At 37.9% G+C, this 23,514-nt stretch overlaps 1 long non-coding RNA gene across 31 annotated transcripts; it reads left to right on the forward strand.

The window, feature by feature from the left end:
• Positions 1 to 19: 19 nt before the first annotated feature.
• Positions 20 to 21,809, forward strand: LOC127785671 (uncharacterized). Of its 31 annotated transcripts, XR_008019835.1 has the most exons (9): positions 72 to 2,596; positions 2,704 to 2,781; positions 3,666 to 3,848; positions 3,978 to 4,063; positions 4,905 to 4,982; positions 6,262 to 6,370; positions 6,956 to 10,857; positions 10,935 to 11,081; positions 11,184 to 17,230. It is a non-coding gene; the product is annotated as an uncharacterized LOC127785671 (long non-coding RNA). The 31 variants fall into 31 exon arrangements; XR_008019839.1 differs by lacking the exon at positions 3,666 to 3,848 and adding exons at positions 17,237 to 17,407; positions 21,194 to 21,809 and having other exon boundaries at positions 3,978 to 6,370; positions 11,184 to 11,641; XR_008019841.1 differs by lacking the exon at positions 4,905 to 4,982.
• Positions 21,810 to 23,514: the final 1,705 nt, after the last annotated feature.

The following is a 23,514-nucleotide window of genomic DNA, read 5'->3' on the forward strand; positions in this document are numbered from 1 at the left end:
ATATATATATATATATATATATATATATATATATATATATATATATATATATATATAATGTTGAACACGGATAATGGTGTGCCTGTCAGGAGGTTAGAAGGGTAAGTTCAATCGAAGTTCACTTCAATTTGCAACTTTTACCAATCTGTAATTTATAGATGCGGTCCAGTAACATTCTTCTCTGGTTACAGAGCTTTGTTTTTCGCCGATTCCCTGCCACCGGTCGCCGTCATGCTGCTCGAGTCAACCACTGCGACTCCTTGCAGTGCCGTCCGTCTGTCGCCAATACCTCCATCGTCACGCTGCCTCCGTCCCTCGACGCCGCCCTCGCCGTCCTCCCCCATGAGCTTCCTCCCTTCCCTCCGGCCTGTGCCTCCACGCCCACCACAAGCGCCGCCATCGATCCTCTGTCACTGCTGCCCCTGGAAATCCACTTTCGTGCCCTGTCCGTTCCTGATCCGCCACCATCGATCCTTCGTCATCAAGGGCGTCATCTCCCCTGAGTCATCAAAGTTGTCGTACTCGTATCCCCGAAACAAGCAGCCCCAGCGGCCCAGCCCCGTCCATGCCGCCACCCCGGCCTTCGGCCTCTGACGCCGTCCATGCCACCTCCCTGACATCCTCGACGCTACCCTCACTGCTTCTGTCCCTCGATACCGCCCTGAGTCGACCGCGATCTAGACAGTGACGACGGAGGAACATGTAAGATACTGCAAACTTATTAGTGCAGTGCCATGTTTGTGCATTTTTCTCCTTCCCTGTTGTGCTTGCAGATTCTGCACAGTGCCATAGTGTACATTAGTTCATTGTTTTTGTGTGAATCATATAGCCATCTTATTACATGTTTAATTGTTGAAACAGTAAACTTTCGAATATCCCATACCGCCGAAATAAATAAACTCCTGTCAGAAGATGGCTAAATACCCCCTTCCAATACTGAATCTAAAGTTCAATTCATGTGCTTCATTTCCATTTTAGCCTGAGATGCAGAGGTTTGCGAACAAAATGAACTCCTGCGATGAGATGATTAAATATGATCCTTTTCCTCCAATACTGAATCAGTTCTACTGATGTGCTTCATTTCTACGTTAGCCTTGAGATGCAGAGGTTACTACCTTCCAAAACCTTATCTCTGCATATCCTTTAAAATAATATTTCTTCACCAAGGCTATGAACCACACTGTCAAAATAATATTGGTACAACGGTATCTTATTTTCTGCTACTCTTTTATACAGCAAAGGAAATATCAGCACAAGTGTGAATATTATATTTGAGTTCTGAAAGTAACACTGAAATTGAGTTTTGCATCACAGTTCAGTCCTGAGGTTATTTCCCCAATCCATAAATATTGTATTACTTGTATCACTAGATATGCAAATATTACTTTAATCACAGATTTTTCCCCTTCCTTTTTTCTGCACTCTGAAATTGTTATTCAGGGGAAATTTAATTGAACAATAGCAGAAGAGGTGCGTAATCATGTGGAGACCCAGGAATCTTTAAAGTTTGTTTTTTTTTTCACTTCTATCGTCCTTTAGTCTACTTATTAACCGATTGCTTGGTGAGTGTTTGATTTTATTGTCTCCATGATTCCTTGACCTGAATTAACATTATTTTGCTTTTACAAGAAAAGATAATTCTCTAGGTGACATATAAATGCCTATTATTCTACAAGTGTCTAACATGATATGAAATTACAACTAAAACTAACAGTGGCACTTGAAGATGCATGGGTATTGATTATCCGATGATATAGATGCATTGCAAAAGAATTACTCCTACCACCTCTGCCTTCTTTTAGAAGAAGAGTATACTTCCAATTCAGATTAATCCCTGCTGTTATTAGGGACAGCTTCAAATGCTTTTTAAAAAAAATACATAGTGATTGAACTACTGATTTTTAGATATACTCAAGCTAATATATATGGTGTGGCCATACTGTACTAATCAAGTTCGAACCGTGTTCCCATCATTGTCCTATTGATCGATCGAGTGGTAATATAGTTTTATATATTCTGTAATAAAATTGTGAAATCTTGGAGGCTAGAGATTCCAGAGCATGTGGGTTAGATATTGTCCTGCAGTTTCTGCAATTGTGTAAGTTATTTTGCTATCTGATTACTAATTTGATGCATGTGCAACAGGAGTGGCACTATACTCGTAGTTGTCATGCTTAGTTGGTTGCTGGTTACACATGCAGACCAATTATTTTCAAGTCATTTTAATTTGACCTCTGCTAAAATTTAGGTAAATTTAATCGATGTAATTAATTTCAAGTCTAACTTTACCCCCCAAAGCAGTGAAGGCACTTCACATTTGAGCTTGTTAGAAAGAACATTTCAGTATTTCACATTTCAGTTGACAAGACCATAACTGCCCCCCTAATTTTGATTGCAGTTTATGTCAAATGCTAAGTGCTCCTTTTGTGCAATTTGAATAGTTATATTATCTTTTTAATTTAGTTATCATGCCCTTTTCTCTTGTAAAGTCATCCAGGATTATTGGGGGACAGGAACATTCGGTTGTGGAACAATTATTGTGGAGGAGAAAGATTTCATTGCAGAGAATGTCACGTTTGACAACTCATCTCCCTAGGTGCTTAATTTTTACTTGTTCCTTTTTCTTTACCAGAACTTGTTCGTGTTCCATAGAGAGATGCCTGTGCAAGAGCGCACAAAGCTCATCTACCAATTGTGGTGCAGGGGTATGGGCAGATAGATGCAGTTTGAGTAACAACAGGTAGAAGTGCATTCTACAATTGCAGGTTCCTTGATTGGCAGGTATGCTCATTTATTCAACTCTTGGTTAAATCATTTCATTAGTTAAGATAATCATGGTTTAAAAGCGTCGCCTAGGCGACGCCTAGGCGTCTGAGCGCCATCAGGGGGCAGAGCGTCCCCACCGCTTACCCTTCTACACGTCTTGGATCCTAATATCTCGTGAAATCAGGTAGATACGGGCAAGGTGGGGAGGGGGGTCAAGGGCGCATGCGCTGTAGGGAACGCATGCTGGGAAGGAAATCGCATGAGGATAGGATAGAAATTGCATGTGCGACGATTTAGGGAGAGGAAAGGGTGAAAGATGGAAAGAGAATAGAGAATAGGGGTGTGCCAATTTAGGGAGAGGGAAGGGTGAAAGATGGAAAGAGAGTAGAGAATAGGACGGGCAGAGATTGGAAACATGAGAAAGATGGAAAGAGAATAGGGGGAAAGATGGAAAGAGAAGAAGGGGGAAGATGGGAGACAACCAAGATCCATTAGACTGATGAGGTCCTTGCAGCGGTTACATGTGAACATGGTTGTACCAGTCTTATATAATTTCTGCAAGATTGAGAACCTTTAGTTATAAACATTAATGGGATGGCACCATTAATAGTAACAGCTACATTTTCTAGCCCAAAAGTCCCATCAGCCAAAAATGTAGATGTCCTCCAGTATATTCATGTGTGTTATTGGTCTGTAACATTATTTTGTTTGCTAAAAAGAGTTATTGGTAAATCTGTTTGATTTTATGATTTATAAAATGCTCTTACACACTGGTTGATAATATAAGTATGCCTATCTATTGTAGTTGTATTGTGCATGGATTCAGATTTTTATTAGCTTTTAATTCTATCAGTTGCTGCAGAGTGTCCGAAATTTTAAAAACCTAAACCTTGTTTCAGGTACAACACCTGGGATTGGTTTGAGATCGTGTGATTGATCTCATCAGCTCTGTACATACATTTCTTTCAATAGTGCAAATATTAACCACAACCATTCTTGAATTTTAATCACAAGCTCCAGTCTATTTTTCTCTTAAACAACAGGTTATTTTACACCTGAGTCTAGATGTCTATGATAAGAAGGTATTCCATGTTCTGATGGACTAATAATGTCTATTTCTTGCCACTTATTTTCAGGGAAGTATATAGCTGTTGGAAAAGATCACTGTTCTATTATAGCTCATAAGCATTTTCTCGTTTGCTTTTATGCAGCTTAGGAGAAATAGAAGGCACCATGTCTCTGATATTTACCTTTTACTGGGCTCTAAGGATGATAAAATCCTGGAATGAGAGACATGGTATGATTTAGCTCTCTTGTACTTATGCACCTATGCATAGGTTCGTGTATCCAACATAAGAGCCATACGTCCATATTCTGCTTTGGACTGGCTGGCATGGTATATATGACTATTGTTTATTTCTTATGAAGAGTGTGACATTTTTTATGGGTGCTATGAAGATCAAATTTTTAACTGTTTCTTACACCATTAAATTTCTACAAAAAAAACATATTCTATTTGTAGGAAAACTATCTGTAGCGAAAGGTAAGTCTGAAGAAGCTTTTACATAAACATGTTTCGAGTTTGATATGAAGTGCTATTGTTCTTCAAGAATTTGACAACATGTCATTGCCTTCGATACGGTGCTTGAATTATGCGTTCGATAGGACAGTTTATGTGGACCGGTTAATCTTGGGGTGCTCTACAAAGAAGTAGGTGATCAGTGAGCAGCAGAAGTTGCTGAATGTTTCCAGGCTGCTAGATTTATTGAAAAAATAACACCTGTAGAATCTTTCTGCTGATATTTGTATCTATTGGTGCTATATAAAGTTAGAAACCAACAGCTATTGTTGTTTGTCTGTTAAAATGTTTCAGTCATAGTGATGAAAATACTGCAAAACTCCATTCATGACCTACTTTAGGATGATATTAACACTATAATAACATTTATTACCAAAACAATATAAATCTCTCTTTCTTTGATTAGTGAATCTTAAATATATCTTATTCTATGCTTAATAACTAAAACAATATCAACTTTTGTGACTGAAAACAGTATCAACTTTCGGCTATTTGAATTACTAAATATCGCCGTTGCATTAGCACATGCATATTACTTGTGTTGTTTGTTTTTGCACAGTTCCGATGCCAGTCCTTTGGGCTTGTCAGTGCACAGGAAGAGTGAGATTTGTCCTTCCGCTCACCTTTGAAGTAGAAGGTTCCATTTGTTTTTTCTTTTGTATGTGTTGTTTCAGTTTATCAAAGGGTTGTAAAATTCATATGTATAGGGCACTGTGAGAACTAAATTTAATCAGAGCATAAGAAACTGATATAAAAAACAAGTTTTTTGGTTGCGTCCAAAAAGTTTCTAATGAAATTTAGTAAAGGCACATGAACAATCATGATTAAGTTCAAAAGGAATTGAAGTATTCAATAGATTGAAACGAGTACCTTAGTTGTCGTTTGCATACAATGCATGTATTCACGAAGGCATCCGATACACCACGTTCTGAACAAACTTGGGCAAGAGAGCTATCCACACCAAGGTAAATAAGATATTATTGGTATTTCACAACTGAACCTGTTACCTAATGTGACCAGTTGATTTAGTGCTTTTGCAACATGTAAGAGAACAAACAAACGAGTGATATTCAGGAATCAAGGAAAACAAAAAGTTGTCAATGCACAGAGTTTTTGTAATTCATCTTGTAGAAATTAAATATAGAAGATTAGAAGGATGGCTTTTGAAATCATAGCAAAGCATTGCCACGCCATGATCAATGTCATGGTAGTATTTTGTTGTCTTGCCATGTCTGTTGGCGCAGCCAAACTCTTCCCACATTATGGTATTAACACGGTGGGCTTATAGTTAGTAGAATCATCTCTTTCTAGTTCTTTTGAGGTTTAAGTAGTGCTTTGGACCTTTATGCTCTCATTGCTGGCCATGTATATTCAGTATTTTTTTACTTGCTGGTTCCAAAGTATGGAAATGTTCACGAGTTTTTAGAACTATATCTCCACAGTGGGACACTTAAGGATAGGAATTTACTTGATAAACTTTTAGTGATATTAGTAGATAATGGGAATTTACTTGATACACAACTGTGCAAATACACAATACTTTATTATTTAACCTATACTTTCATCATATGGATCTGCACATATATATAATGATTAAATACTGTATCTTGATCATATGATGGCTTACACACATGATATTATGGTATTATTTGCTGCAAGTATAGTGCTATGAAATAAATCATCTTTGAGACTTCTAAGTAGTATTGGACCTCCTAATTTCGTTATAAATAATTTCAGTATTATTTATAGATAATGATCACCCAACTTAATTGTTTTTGGATAGGAGCAACAATCAAGTCAGATCTTTTTTCATTTTTTCAACCAGCTATTTTGAATCCAAAAACAGACTAAGTCGATTTTATGTGGCTAGATGATAAGGTTAATATCTGTAGCTAATCTGGTTGTTTCTTTTGTAGGTTTTGGAGGGTTTTGCGTCTGGGGGATCCTTGCAAGTAGCTCACAATATTAAACCTAGATTAGATTTAACATCTACAGAGTGAACAATCTATGCTTATCAAGTCTTTGGTAAGCTCAAGTGCTGAACTCGTTCCTTCTGTTTACCTCTAGTTAAGGTGCTTGTTTGTTTTGCAATAACACTTGTATATATACTGCGTGAAAAGAGTCAAAACTTTATTTTCATTACTTCAGTGACACATCTGATCCCTGCTTTCTATTTCTTTAATTTCTTCGCTAGATGTCTAGTATTTGCAAAATGACCATGTGATTAGATTGACTGGTCCTCTTTCTTATCGCTGCTCCTTTTTTCATTCCTCCTATTAACTTCTGCCTTAATATGGTCTCTTATTATAGGAGAGACAATTACACCATCAGGATTTAAGACTATTTCATCTGCTCTATCATTGCCACATGCTACCCACTTCATTCGCCACAGTACTGAAATTGGTTTATGTATTTTTTTTGCACATTTTTTTTCAATATTTATTGGATACACTAAAGTTAATTTTTCAGATTGTTAAGTAGATGAACCACTATATTCAGGGGGTTGAGTAGACATTTATATATAATTTTGCTGTTGTTGAACTTATCTATATTTATACTATGTCAATGAAATAGAACACTGACTCAGGAATTAATCTGACATGGGCCAAGGTATTGAATTGATGCCAGATTCAGAGAAGTTCAAAGGGAACAACTCTCATCCTTAATTGAGATGCCTACTTCTGAAAGTCTTCAGACTCACCTTTCAGCAGGTTTGTTTTCTCTCACTAGGATGATGCCTTCATTGCCTGGTCATTGTTGTTGTCCCACCTGCAATTAGCACCACCAGCTTCTGTTACTAAGGGAAAAGGTACTTCAATATATGCATGATAAACTCAGCCCTTGCATATTAGATAGCAATTTCTAGCATATTCCTTTAAAGACTGGTACACCTTGTGGGTAGAAGAAAGATGCTAAATTCATGCCTAGCAGATGTTGCTGCGATAGCTTCTAAGAATGCCATACATGTTCATTGCTCCCATTCATTTAATCTCTTTGGCTAGATGATGACTAGACTGCCGTGTTCCTGCACGTACGTGGTTTACTTTGAAATTTAGATAAAATATCTTAAGAAATTTCCATATGTAGGGGGTGTTATTATACAATCACATGTATTCCCTCAATTTAAGTTTATAGATTGCATGAAAAAAGTGTGTAATAAATTTATTATCATGCAAGGTATAAAATGATTTGTACCATTTTAAAAGTTGCTATCATGCATGTATCTGTGTGATTTGTGTTGCAACGCTCATGTACTTGGATATAACCAATGACCAATGCATGATCAATTAGATCTATGCCTCCACATTTTAAAGATGATGAATGATGTATATATGTGGCCATTGCAATCTGAAAGAAACTATGTACTTATATGCTGGAGTACATCTGTACATGGCATACTTAATATTATGTAGCACTTTTTAGTCTAAACATTTTCTCTATATTTCTAACTGCAGCTTGAGGTTCTAAATTCTGAACTAGGCTCACATTTTTAAAAGTGTGATAAGTTCAGTTGTGAAAACATGTGTTATAATAAATTTAGGATTGTGCTGAATCTAAATTTTTGTCCCTTTTTTTAAAACGTGTAAAACATAGTTTTGCATATATAAAACCTATTGGGTGATGGATTTGTATTATTGTTTTGCTATAATAATCTTTTCAGACATAAAGTAAATATTAGGTTTGTGTAAAAATAAAGGCATTAGACTGGCTCCCTTGCTAGCAGCCTAGCATTATATTGTTCAATCTACTCACATGTTCTTGTTGTTATTAAGGAAGTTCTAATCTTGTGTCGTCAAGGATAAAACTCTTGGATGGATAAAATTCATTGAGTAATACGCTAGATTTGTTTTAAAACTCATATATCTTGCATAAATAATAATCTGCCTTTCATAGTACATGTAAGTAGTGAAAGTAATTTTCAACGGTTTCAGGAGCAGATGAACATGCAATCTACCCATGCATTCTCTATTGAGAATTATGTCTACATTAGTTTAGTTTTATAGAGGAATAGACTTAGTACATTTTTTCTATAAGTATCGATGTAAGACTATCCAACCATTTCAATTATACATACTATGAGTTCATGTCAATTCTATTGGTAGGCAAATTCATTTTGATTAAAGTAGAGTTTTCATTTCCTATCTCCTCTGGAATATAGGAAATACGGAGGATTTGAACCCTATGGTTTTTGTTGTAACTTATCTATAATTATAGTAGTTGGATAATTCGGTTAAGCGACTTGCATATATGGCCTATTTAACTACCTTTGTTGACAACCATGATAATTCCTATGGATTAGATCCAATTGAAATCTTAGGCATCCAAGCGCTGTTATCTCTAACATTATATACCAAACATAAAAGAGCAATAGCTCCCTGTAATCACTAAGATATGGCATGAAAATCTCTTAGATGTGGAAGCTTTTTCTTGATTGTCACAAAAGGTGCTCTTGCTTAGATGCGTACCAATGTCATATCTCCAATCACCCTGCTAAGGTAAGTATGATTTGTTTGCCACATAGGAAAGTAATCAGTGTGGTTTGAAGAAATAAAATGGCATGCCATTTTTAATCTAAAATGCAAAAACAACACTTTTAGTGTGTATAAAGGGAGATAGATTGAGCTAAGTTTACATGTTGTACTATACCTTCAGATTTCAGTTCTTTGCTGCAGATAATAGTGGCACAAGGTTCCTGGTTTGAAAATTTTTTGTTACTGCAAAAATAGTCAATAAAACTTCGCTATTGTTTGTGTTGCTTATTTCCATTAAATTACTTCTCAGAAGCTATGTTCCTTCTCTGTCTTGCTAGCTTGTCCTTTTCACTGGGTTCAATTGTAAGAAATGAATTATTCAGCCACTTAACCCTTGAAAGGACATTTAATCTTGGGATCCCATAATCACCTACTTGCATCTTATTGTTTGTTTTCCAATGCCTGGTCTATTAGGAAAGTTGTCAATGATTCACACTTTCCTCTTTACGGTTAACATAATTTTGTTTAAGATATTTTGTCAGACTATTTTCTTCTGCTGATAAAAAACACAAGCATCGTTATTTTTTGTATTCCTTTGCATGTTTGTACAATGTGAAAACTGTAATCCCCTACCAATATTTTTTTCAAACCAATAACAGGTACCAACATTTTTTTTCTAATTAGTGGTTATTAGTACATTTTGTAGCCTAATATATCTGTATAGCAAAAGCAATAATCAATCTACATAAACTAACACAATTGTTAACAGTAGTTGTTGAAGAATGCTATCAAATAGTGGGTTAGCTTTTGCTTTTGCTATGATGCCTTTTGAATAACTATTCTGCTTTTAAATGAGCAAGTAATGTTTTCGTTCCTCAGTGAAGAGGTAGCAAATTGCTGAATTCCTATAACTGTTTTTGATTGAAAAGATGTAATATGCTTCAATTGCTTATATGTTGCATTGGCTTAAATGAAGTTATGATTTGAGTTAGAGAAATGTTATTAACCTTCATACTTGCATCAGCGTTGGAGCATGAAAGGGGAAGCGTGTTCTGACTCTATTGGATCAAGTCAGATACTAAGCCTTCTACTACTACTTAGGTCATAACATGAGCGATTCGGCATATTTGGATTCCTTTCCTATATTTCCACTCATGTGGTACTTCATCATACGATTCATATAAGATTAATCTGCAGCGGAACCAGAACCACGCAGTGAAGCCATGAGATCTCAGGGGAAATTTTAACTGCTATTCTTCCTTTTCCCATTATGGTTCATAATTCTGATAGTACCTTCTACCAATGTGAGCTACTGATAGTTTTGGCTGCATCTCTATTGTTGGCCTTATTCGAGCATGGTATTCATAAATAATTTTTGTTTTCTTTGTGATGAAAGATTAAGATAAAGCTTGACACCGTCTCTGAAATGAAAAGTACTTCTAATGTAGTGAGTTTTTCTTTGAAAGAAAGATCATTCTTATTGTTGAAATATCCTTCGTATTTTTTCAGCAAAAAATATCCTTCATACATTGTGAAGTATGTAATGATCAAAAGTTCAGAACCTTAAGTTCATGATGTCCTTTTATTAATTAAAATACTTGTGCCATTCTGATTCTAGAAGTAGATTAATCAGTTGTAAAATCAATGCTTATTAGTAAGAAATGGCAGTTAGCCGTGGAGCGTGCGTGAAAAGCGGAAAGAGTTTTGCACTAAAGATCTGTCTGCTACTAACAGACCTAAAATTTTGTATATAATGACCATGAATCTGTGATGTATCAGTCTTGATTATATTTTATAGATTGGCACTTTTCACATTAATCATCAAGGTTTGCGTTCTAAGTGAATATACATTATTTTCCTTAGCTTATTTCTGGTGGCCAAATCTCAGGTTGATTGTTTGCTGCTTCCAAATTAACAATTCAATGTACTTGATGTATTCTACTTAACCTTCGCATTTTTGGTATTGTAACTCTGAAGTGATTTAAGCATGGTTTTTGGACAAATGATCATCCATTGAGGCTGCTACATCACTTCCAGTTTGTATGTTATTCTATCCTTTTGAATGATATCTTCTGTGCTTATGGAAGGGCTTAATGAACTGAAGTTTGTGTTGGCAGTGATCTCCATCGGATGTCCTGTCTCTTCAGCAGGTCGTCCATGATTCAACCAGCTCGCACATGAGGCAACAGTCCCCTCCAACCCAGGTTTGCCAGGTTTGATTGCTTGGTGCAAATGAGGAGTATGCCATGCAGATCAAGGTGCAGGTAAGCTCCATTTCTTGTGGTCAAATTTTTCATGCAATTTTTGTGAATGGATGGGGGATTTTCATAAATGGAGCAACAATGTTTTTATTTTCCTTTTGTCAGGGCATATGGAGATGCAGTCGTTTTTATGGCATTCCTCAAATCCAGCTTAATATTATGCGGATTTTATCTATTCTGCATACATTATGCCTATAAAATTTTCCTTGAAAATGCCAACAACAGAAGTAATTTCAAGTGTCCTAAATTGGGACATGTTTCTCTTTATAAGTAAAATGTTCTCTCAAGAAGTCTCATATCAGAATACCTGCTAAGATATTTCTGGGTGTTCCCTTAGAAACATTTTCATTTGTAATATAGTAGTAAAATTAATCAAGGTTGTCAAATCAAGGCATAATAGTAAGAGTTAGTACAGATAGTTAGCCCTCTTCTGCAGGCCGTGAATTCATTTTCTTTATTAGTGCCATCCGGTGCTTAATTTCTTACCCTGATGTCTGACGAAATTCAGTTTGGTTCTTTTCTGTAGTAGAACACCAGCGCTGAGATCTGAAAACTACAACAAGGTACCAACTTTATACCCATCTAAACTCCAGTGATTTCAGTCCGTTCTGTTTACCTATTTTGTTTTTTCTCACCTTCACACTCTTATGAGATCTAAGAGCTACAACCAGGGCTGGGTTTTCGCTTTCGATTTTGCTCAAAATTTCGGCCATTTCAGTAGCACCGAAATTCCCAAAATTTTGGAACTTTTGACACTTTTTGGACCGAAATTATTTAAAATTTTAACACAAGTTGACTGATTTTGAATAAATTTTGACCAAATTCACAAAAAAAACTGAGAAAAACCAAAAATCACTGTATATATTTTGTTTTTCTACCTTCACCTGTGTTATGCCATGTAATCAATTGGGGATGTGGTTTAGTTTGTTATGCTGCTAATGAATGCCGTATTTAATTTTTGAAATGGTCCTTGTTTTATTGGTACATGCATGGAGAGGTGAAAAGATGACTATAATTGAAATGTATGTGCTACAAACAACACTCCATCATCACCATATGTGATCACTAGGAAGAATGTCTCTTGATAAATTGATGATGAACCCTGAGTTCCACTCGGCACTCAAGGCTGTTGTTGGCCCGATCTTTCGGTGAGTTGATGATAACTACGATTTGGGAGAAACGTTGACGACCCGACTACAACCGTATAAGACGTTGTGTTGCGCCTTTGCGATCAATACACCTCTCCGTGGGTTGTTGATCTTGCCGGTGCAGATCAACCTTATTCCTGCAAGAAAATCGAAGAAACAAGCAAGAACAAGATAAAAGCAATCTGAATTGCAAATAGGAATAAATATACACGATAAGTTGGAGTTTCGAATACAAGCAGGCGGACGGTCTAGCCGACATGCGTGCTGCAAGGAAGTAGCAATGGCTAAACTTTCATCTAAACAAAACCCGAGAAACCCTGAAAGGGTACCTAGCTATTTAAGGATGTGGGAGAACGACCAAGAGGGTCCTAGGGTCGTGCTCCACCAGCTTAGGGCGCACCCCACATGGGCCCCACTTGGGGCCGGGGTCCCAAACGAAGTTACAAGCACAAAGGCCCATGACAGGTGACGCAGCACCTTGTTGCTTCAATTGCGGCTCAATAAGATGGAATTTCGGAATGAGGCTGGATCCGTTGGAAGAGGACTCCGAGAGCTTTCCATCAAGTACTCACGGGCCGAAAACGGAGCTCGTATGGAGATTTGGCGGCCGTTTGAACTCAGCAGTGCAGCAGGTGGCCGAATCGGATTCCAGCACTTGGAGGCCTTGACCTTGATGTCTTCTTGTTCATCCATGATGTGAGCAATGTTTGTATCCGTAGTAGCTATGGTCACATCATCCTCCCTTTCTTCACGGAAAACCGTCCTCGGTTTTTTCATATGGTGCTCTTCACATAGTCCATTCAAAATAACCTGTTTCATCCAATCAAAACTAGAGAAACTCGAAGTAGTGTGATTAGCAATAATATGTTTCTCCAAATCCGAACAAATGAAAACTCTATGCACCAAATATATTCCTCTATCATTATATTCGCCAAAGATATGAAAAATAGCATTAGTTGGACATGGCAAATCAGACTTAGCAAATAATTTCTCCTCCAAATTATTGAGCTCACAAAAATCATCAAACTGAACATAGCCCAAAGTATTGAAAGAAGTTATCAATTTACGTTCCTCAATATCATTAGCAATGTGAACAACATGCTTAAAATCAGCACACAATGAAACACTAGAAATAGCATGTTCATTCACTAGTTGTGGCATTGATATAAGTGAAGCATTATCACACAACTCTTCTTTATCACAAGGAACAGCAAACAAATCAACTTGTGACAATGGAATCTCAGCAGTTGGTTCCACTAATGGTTGCTCTAGTATAGCATGAAAAGTGGACAAATTCAATTCATTAACAACACACTCACCTTGATTAATTTCAGCACCATTAAGTTTACCTTTGATGCCCTCTTCAGATGATGGAGGTGCCTCGACTTTGAGTGTGAACAATGGGACTGACGGCTCTTTCATGTCTCTCTCCTCCTTGTTGCAGTTGTTCACTTCCTGCAAAATATTAGTAATAGGAGGTACGTCCACAACTTGTTTCTTGTTCACATCCTCAATTTGTTTTTCCGCATGGCAAGCAAGCTGTAACAAAAGAGCTATAACTTTGACAAACAAGCATGTCCTAAATTTCTTTATTAAGCCCACGTAAAAACCTCAACTCTATAGCTTCTTCGCACTCATCTAAACCACAACGTAATAAACAAGCATGCATATATGATAATACGAAGTAACAGTTCTGGTATCTTGTTTTAAACATTGCAGTTTGTTGAACAAAATGTCAGCATAATACATGGGAACATAAACATCTCTGAAATATCGTTTCAGGTCTTTCCAAGATTGTGGTATTTTTTTATGCCTACAAAGATGTTTCTAATCATTAGAAGCATGTTTAATTGAAACACTAGAGGCACACATAACCTTTTGTTTCTCAGACAAGACATGCTTTTGAAATTCACTATCAACCGCTAGCTCCCAATTAATGTAAGCATGAGGATCATAGTTTCCCTCGAAATAAGGCAGTGCAAATTTGATCTTACCTAGAAAATTGTCACTTACCTCATAATGGTCATGTTGATCACTCCTCATGTCTCGACGAAGATGTCGATGTTGAGCACCGTTATCCCCAATTATCTTGCGTATCCCTGCCATTGTTAGTAGAAAACAAGAAACATACACAAAAATATGCGCGTTCCTATTAACTACTAGGTAGTGGCAGCTCAAATATCACACACACTCAAGCTTTTAACCAAGCTCTTACATGATCTTACCAATGCAAGCGGAATGGTGACATACACCGACTCAACCAAGCACCCCAATGGAGGTTGGATGTATCGATGCCTTGGCAAACACTTGCTGTACGGCTGCAATTAAATCTGCGGAGCTCTGGGTAGGCTTAAATATGTAGCAAAGGAATAGCAAATGCTCAAATCAGAGAATGCAAAGTTGAATGATCGTTCAAAGTCAAGTACCGTGCTGGTCCTAGGCTAGAACGTACTAGAGACACGAGCCTAGACACAAACGATACCACAAGATAGCACTAGGAACAACTCATGCACAACTCTAATATATGAAGTTCAGCTCAAACATAACAACTCTTTTCTTTCATTCTTCTTTATTCTTTTCTTTTTCTTTCCTTTCCTTTTCTTTTCTTTTTTTTGTGCGGCCTTTTCTTTTCTTGTTTTTATGCACCTTTCTGCCTTTTTTTTCTTTCTTTCTTTTTATTTTTTTACTAAAAACATACTCAAGGACCTCAATGTAAGGTTACAGGGACTCAGATGTAAATATAAAAATTACAGGGACACAAATGTAAAAGTGCAAACTCAAAATTAAAATTATACAAAAATGGAATGTACTCGTCCCGAAGGTTCCGTTTTTGCAAACGGATCTCCAATCCGACACTTCAAAAATTTTCACCAAGCTATATGGGAAGACACGGTATGGATCTAAACCGAGAGAGAAGAGGGAGGGAATCGGACTCCTCACGGTGGTAGTGGGCGACGGGTGGATGGATACGGCACCACTAGGAGTCCGGATTTGGTGAGAGAAAAAGGGAAACTAATCTACAATCAATCTGATCTACTATTTCTTTTCAGATTAAACTCTCAAACTTCCAAAAACAAATTTGGAAATTCTTTTCCCTCCTCTCAGCGCCGGCAACAAGCACGACCGATCTATTCATGGGCAAACCAAAAACTCAAGCAAAAGCTAGATGCAACTCCAAAACTGACCGATAAAAATTTCTGAAAACTACAAAATTAGAACCGTAGCAGTGAGCTGATTCCGTTTTTGTAGATCCCGACAACAACTAACACACGGCAGCGGCGACGACAGTGGCACAAAACGTGACCAGAACTCGAAACTCTACACGAACTAGACACTAAGACCAGCAACACGACTAGACGATGCAACACAAACTCAACAAAGCAAAAGCTGAAAAGAACAATGCAATGGCACAATATGGCTAGGGAAATGATACAATTTTTTTTGTATGGCAATTTTTTCTGGTTATAGGTAGATAAAAACTCACCGAGCAACGAAAGCTCTGATACCACCTGATGAACCCTGAGTTCCACTCGGCACTCAAGGCTGTTGTTGGCCCGATCTTTCGGTGAGTTGATGATAACTACGATTTGGGAGAAACGTTGACGACCCGACTACAACCGTACAAGACGTTGTGTTGCGCCTTTGCGATCGATACACCTCTCCGTCGGTTGTTGATCTTGCTGGTGCAGATCAACCTTATTCCTGCAAGCAAATCGAAGAAACAAGCAAGAACAAGATAAAAGCAATCTGAATAGCAAATAGGAATGAATACACACGATAAGTTGGGGTTTCGAATACAAGCAGACGGGCGGTCTAGCCGACACGCGCGCTGCAAGGAAGTAGCAATGGCTAAACTTTCATCTAAACAAAACCCAAAAAACCCTGAAGGGGTACCTAGCTATTTTAGGATGTGGGAGAACGACCAAGAGGGTCCTAGGGTCGTGCTCCACTAGCTTGGGGCGCACCCCACATGGGCCCCACTTGGGGCCGGGGTCCCAAACGAAGTTACAAGCACAAAGGCCCATGACAGGTGACGCAGCACCTTGTTGCTTCAATTGCGGCTCAATAAGATGGAATTTCGGAATGAGGCTGGATCCGTTGGAAAGAGGGCACCGAGAGCTTTCCATCAAGTACTCACGGGCCGAAAACGGAGCTCGTATGGAGATTTGGCGGCCATTTGAACTCAGCGGTGCAGCAGGTGGCCGAATCGGATTCCAGCACTTGGAGGCCTTGACCTTGATGTCTTCTTGTTCATCCATGATGTGAGCAATGTTTGTATCCGTAGTAGCTATGGTCACATCAATTGATTTATGAAGTTTGGTTATTTCCAAAACAGATATATTATCACACCATTGATTTAAGTTGATCTATGAAGAACATTTCTTTCTTAATTTATTTATGCTTCCTTTATCAAATTTTTTGACCAATATGATATTTTCAGGGAGGTGATAAATGCTGACCAATTGAAAAAATGTCGCTGTATTCTGCATTTGGGCTCACAGCTTCATGGAACTTTTTTTTTCAGTACATAGAACATACTGTCGCAGCAACCTAATGATACTGTTAGCAATAATCCAATTTAGCAATATAATGGTGCTTTTAGTAATCATCTATTCAAAGTGTAATGAAAGAAATGACCATTTGCATAAACACTAGCAAACAGTTTCATAACCATGACTATTTGTAACTTGTATTTTATAAACAAATTCTCTCTTCCGTAGCATCAGCGTGAGACGCTTGTTTCATCAGTATTGTTGCTTTATGCCATTTTTCTTAGAGCTTTATCCCTATCACTACTATAGTACTATCTAATGCTTCTGTAAATCATCCAATCGTAAACTGGACCAGCAAAGCAAATGATCTGTTTTTACCACCGCTAACAAACAATGCCTATAAACAATCCTCGGCGATATATATTTCTCTTTATTGTTACTGTAAAGTATTTGATTCATTTTGTCACACCCTTTGATTTGATTTTCCAACCGAATCTATTTATGATTTACTGTACAGATGAAGAATATAGCAAAATAATTGGGAGGATGGTGTTGGTATACATTTCCCGTGATCAAGTGCACTGGTACAGCACCACGTGAGATCCTCACCGCTACCCCAACTTGGAGGCTTTGTGTTTTGCTTCCTAGGGTTATGCTTTACCAGCACTAGAAACTGCATTGGCACCAGGTGAGATCCTCACAGCCATTGCGCCTGCACCAGCGGCGTCCTCTGTGCATGTCTTTCCGTTGTTTACTCCATGTCTCCATAGCTTGATGTGGTGCTCGCAGACAAGTAAGATATGCCAATCCATGCCCACCATGTGTTTGTAGAAATGCCAGTCACATAGAATGCATTTTCTTCTCCAAATTCCTAAGCCCTCTTTTCTCACAAACTCACAGTGCTATGACAAATTGTAGGTTTCTTCAGACATACTGGTTGTCTTGGTATTACGTGACTAACGCATGCACGATTGTAGGTTTCAACCATGTAGATCAGACTTGGTGGCATGAAACCATAATTCAAAGGCATAATAAAAAATCTTTAGTTTATGATTTGTGGTACCTCCACCTGTTGAACTTGGACTGATCCTTTCTCTGTCACATATGTGCACCAAACAAATTCATTTTATGATGATACTAATGACAGTAGTTGGAGAAGGGAGTATGGACTTGTGAAATTTGGCTCCTTTGCATGGAGCTATATATTTGCACACAATTTTTTGCACTTCTACTTCACCTTGCTGTGACCTGTGGGTTGTCAGCCAACTGTGTAACTTGGAGGTGCCACGCTAGTGCAATTGACACGTCATCTACGCCATTACCTTATTTTCCTGTCGTTCTCCCGTCGCTTTGCTGCAAGGTACTTTATTTATCGCTTATAGTTGTGAATTGTTATTTTACTTGCATACATGTATAGGAAGAGGTACTTTTGCTGACATTACTAACTTAAGTATCTGGTCGAAGTTAGAAGACAAATAAATAATGGAAAAACATGGAAAAATCCGAGTTGATCTATGGCAAAATAGCGAAGCTAAACTTTGATCTAGACAAAATCCGAGTTGATCTATGGCGGCTAAGGGAAATATATGTGGGAGAACGAGTTGGGGTCGTCCTCTAACCCTATGATACGTCCCTAACGGACTCAAGTTGATACACAGTACATTGGGCCTAAATAAGGTGACGCAACACCGTGGACAGAAAAAGGTCTCTGTAGTAAAACGATGATTGGGATCTCTCTAGAACAGAAATGGACATAAGGAAGGATCCATTTAAAAGTAGACATATAATGCCTTGCAACTCTCTCCTTACCTCATTTAACTTTGTCTAATGCATGCAATCTAGCCTACACGAAATCTTTTGATTCATCAACCATCAAACTATGATAATCACCGGCTGTCAATTGATCTTGAAAAAGAATCCTCCTTGAGCCGATGTTAGTTTCACATGGTAAAACAACTTCATGCCCATAAACTAGTTGATAAGGTGGAACTTGTATTGATCCACGACATGCTATCCGATAGGACCACAAAGATTCAGCCAATGTAGTGTGCCACTTTTTAGGTTGTTCACCAACTTGATCAAACTCTTGTTAGATGCCTCTGCTTGTCCATTAGCTTGTGCATAATAAGAAGATAAATTCAATAACTTAATGCCCATGCTCTCAAGAAATTAAACAAATTCATCGGACACAAAAATAGACCCTTGATATGTAGTGATTATTCGTGGTATTCCAAATCTATAAATGATATGCTCCTTAATAAACTCAATAGCATCTCTGGAATCAACTTTCTTTAATGGAATTGCTTCAACCACTTGGTAAAATAATATGTGGCCACAAGATAAATTTGTGCTCCTTGCTTGATGGTGCTCGCTCGCCTCCAGACGAGGAGCGAAGCCAGCGAGACCAGCTGCTGGGGACAGCGTCGCAACGGAATCCGAGAGGCGCGGACACGTGCACCGGCGGGCGCCACCTCGATCAAGTGGGAACAGGCGTGTGCAGACATCGCCCGACCGCTTAACATTTTCGCTCTATACACGCATATGACGATATGATTAGTACTGTTTTTTCCTATATGATATACTACAAATGAATTGTTTCTTTATATTTTAGAAAAATTAGATCTAAGTTCTACAAACTGATTAGAAGAGAATTTACCACGTCCCAACAGCAGAAAATCAGCTCTCCTTACTAAATCACCATGTCCAAGTGCTAGAATCCTATTCAGCCACTTGCTACATTGCCGACTTGAAATGGCCGCCAAATATGCATACGAGCTCCTTTTGGATCCATGAGTACTTGATCGAAAGCTCTAAGAGTTCCCTTTCCAATGGATCCAGCCTCATCGCCAAATTCCATCTTAGTCGGTCGCAATTGAAGAAATAAGGTGTTGCATCACCTGTAATGGGCCTAGGGGCTTGTAACTTCGTTTGGGGACCTGGCCCAAGTGGGGCCCATGTGGAGTGCTGCCCCAACCAAGTGGAGCGCGAATCAAGCCATTTACTGATTTTCAGGGTGGTGGATACCTTAGTTAATCTAATCTAGCAAGATAATTTAGCCGATAGCATAAACCCTAAAACGAATCTCTGCCGATATGATTAAATTAAGATGCTAAGCTAGACTAACTAAGATATATGATAAACAACGGTTGTAGAAGATAGATTAGAACATCTAAAGCGGCACCCTAATCCGCCAACGCAAACCGCTGAGACAAGTCATACCTTCTGCTAGAAGATCGAACCCGATGCCCTAACTCCAAGCAAGAGCTTGTCGAAAAAGTAAGAAGGTAAAAAGTGGCGATGCACCGAAGCTGTACTGATCGAGAGATAGATTACAATGAACCCTGAGTATACATAATACCCATGGGTAGATACTAGTCCTTATTGGACAATAAACAAACTTTCCTAAAGATAAAAGGAAAAACACAAGTCTTAATCAGACATTAAACACACTTTCCTAAAAACTAAAGGAAACTAACAAATACTTCCTAATTTAATAGATAAACTATCATACCGCATCTTCCTTAAACTCGGACTCTTCTGGATAAGCTTCCTTTAATTGATTGATTTCCTTAACCGAATCCATCAAGAATACAACTGCTAGCGATAGATAATTTCTATCGGCTGATTCTGAAGCCGATACTGACTCTAGACCGATGATAATTCCAGGGCATACCAAATTTTGGCGTTAACAAGTTTACATCTTTTCGGATTTAGAACCTCATGTAGATGTGGATAAAACATGCAATTTAGAGAGACTTGTTATTGCAAATCATTATCTCGAGTTTCTCTAGTTTTGATTTGAAGAAACATGTTGCTTTAAATGAACTATGTGAAGAGCATCATATGGAAAAACCGAGAATGGTTTTCCGTGAAGAAGGGGAGGATGGGTGTGACCATGAAAACTATGGATACAACCGTTGCTCACATCATGGATCAACAAGAAGACATCAAGATGGTCTCCAAGTGTTGGAACCCAATTCGACCACCTGCTACATTGCCGACTTCAAATGGCCGCCAAAGATCCATACGAGCTTCATTTTAGGTCCATGAGTACTTGATGGAAAGATTTTAGTGTCACCTTTCTAATGGATCTAGTCTTGTCGCCAAATTCCATCTCTATTGGCCGCAATTGAAGAAACAAGGTATTGCGTCACCTGTAATGGGCCTATGGGCTTGTAACTTCGTCTGGGACCCCGGGCCATGTGGGGTGTGCCCCAACCAGGTGGAGCACGACTTTAGGGACCCCTAGGTCGTCCTCCCACATTGTTAAATAGCTAGGTACCCATTCAGGGTTTCTTGGGTTTTGTTTAGATTAAAGTTTAGCCATTGCTACTTGCTTGCAGTGCGTGTCTCGACTAGACCGTCCAAATCTGCTTGTCTTTGGAACCCCAATTTATCGCGTGTATTCAATTCCTATTTGCATTATCAAATTGTTTTTATCTAGTTCTTACTTGTTTCTTTGATTTGTTTGCAGGAATAAGTTTGATCTACACAGGCAAGATCAACAACCCATAGAGAGGTGTATCAATCCCTAAGGTGCAACACAACGTCTTGTACGGTTGTAGTCGGGTCGTCAACGTTTCTCCCAAAACGTAGATATCGAGTGTCGAGTGGAACATCCGTGAGAGTCGAGTGGAACTCACGGTTTATCAAGTGATGTGACCATGGCTACTATAAATACAACCGTTGTTCACATCATGGATCAACAAGAATACATCAAGATCATGTCCTCCAAGTGCTGTAATCCGATTCGGCCACATGCTATATTGCCGACTTCAAATGGCCGCCAAATATGCATACGAGCTCCGTTTTGGGTCCATGAGTACTTGATGGAAAGCTCTCAGATTCCTCTTTCCAATGGATCCAGCCTCATTGCCAAATTCCATCTCAATCGGCCGCAATCGAAGAAACAAGGTGTTGTATCACCTGTAATGGGCATGTGGGCTTGTAACTTCATCTTGGACCCCGTCCCAAGTGGGGCCCATGTGGTAGCTCAGCTACCATCTTAAATTCCTGCTAATTCTTGAAACTTGTACATGCTAACAAAATGTATATCCATAAACATTGGAGACGGCCACACAAGAATGACAATATCCAGTTTATTGCAACCCTACAACCATTACCTTACTCCTATCACCTAGCTCATTTGTAGTTTGAATTTAATTTGAGTCGGTAACTCCCCCTGTATCAGTTTCTTGCAACCCTACCACCATTTGGAGTAATCAGTTTAATTTCAGTCGGTAACTCCCTCTGTATCAGTTTCTTGCAACCCTACCACCAGTACCTTACTACTATAACCTAGCTCATTTGTAGATTTGGAGTAATCAGTTTAATTTCAATCATAGACAAATTATATCTGCTCACCCTAGAGGACTTCTATATGGAGTGATCTATCAGACCAAATTACTTTTGACTCAATACTATCTGATTAATGCTTTGCATGTTGTTTTATAAATCTTGATTCTCATTTTGGCATGTTTTCGAAGTGTATTTTGGTTTACTCTAGATATGCCCGTAAAGAGATCATTTAATTATCTATAGATATGCCCGTAAAGAGATCATTTAATTACCACGTTATTTGATGATTGCTTGAATCCCTTCAACTGGTTTGTCAGTGATGCGTGGTTTATATACTATACATCCTAGATATAAAATAACTTATACGACTTGTAAGATATATTCAATTGATATATAACATTTTCATATTTACAACATGAAATCGTAATTATGAATTTGATGAATCTCAGGTTTGTTTATATTTTATTAGCTAGGTATGGATTCAAATACTTCAGCTAATGAAGGGCGTATTGCCTTCAGTGATCTAACTAATGTTTCTTCAGGTGTTGTAACATGTATAATATTTTGTAATTTATGACTGACTTTATGTACATATATGAACCACATCTTTTGTTCTTTTCATTTTGCAATAAAACTACAACAGCTCAAAAACAGCTCAAAACACACCTTCTAAAACTATTGAACGTAAAAGGGGAGAAATTGCTAGAAAGCATATAGATCAACATGAAAAGAAGGTTGAGTATGAGACATGTGTCAACCCTTTTGTGTTTACCACACATAACCAAGTGACAAAAACCGAGATGCTAGACAAATAAAAGGAAGAATTTGTGTTTACCACACCTAATCAAGTGACACAAACCAAGATGTTAGACAAACAAAAGGAAAAAGAAAAGAACAAAAAGTTGCGTGAATGGGGTGCAAGGAGCACACAGATGGCTGAGTCAAAATTTGGTGAAGATATTGTGACAAATGATGCTATAATGCAGAATTAACATGCACGATTTGTGCGGGGACCAAATGCGCGCACGATAATATATACCTACATGTCTCAAAATACATTATACTTATACATAAAACAAAATTAAATTGGACTGCCCATATAAATACAAATAAAAAATATCCTAAAATATACTAATTATATAAATACAAATAAAAAATATCCTAAAATATACTAATTATTAAACGCACGTATACAAAAGGGTAACATGATCCCAAAATAAAACTATTTTATCACACCACGCAAAAAAAAATAGTCATGTGACATTAATCACATTGTAGTGCTTTATAATGGGTGGCTTCAGTATGAATACAAACAAATTCTAAAATAAACTATTTATCAAATCGTGGTAAAAAATAAAAGAGATACATGAAACTATCTAAAATAAAATATTTTATCACAAGCCCACAAAAAATCCTGTACATGACATGAATCATAATTCAGATTTCTGCACATAAAAATTCCATCTGAGCTCTGCATATATCCTTTCATTTATATAT

This window comes from Oryza glaberrima, chromosome 10 (assembly GCF_000147395.1).
Source record: "Oryza glaberrima chromosome 10, OglaRS2, whole genome shotgun sequence".
Taxonomy (NCBI): domain Eukaryota; kingdom Viridiplantae; phylum Streptophyta; class Magnoliopsida; order Poales; family Poaceae; genus Oryza; species Oryza glaberrima.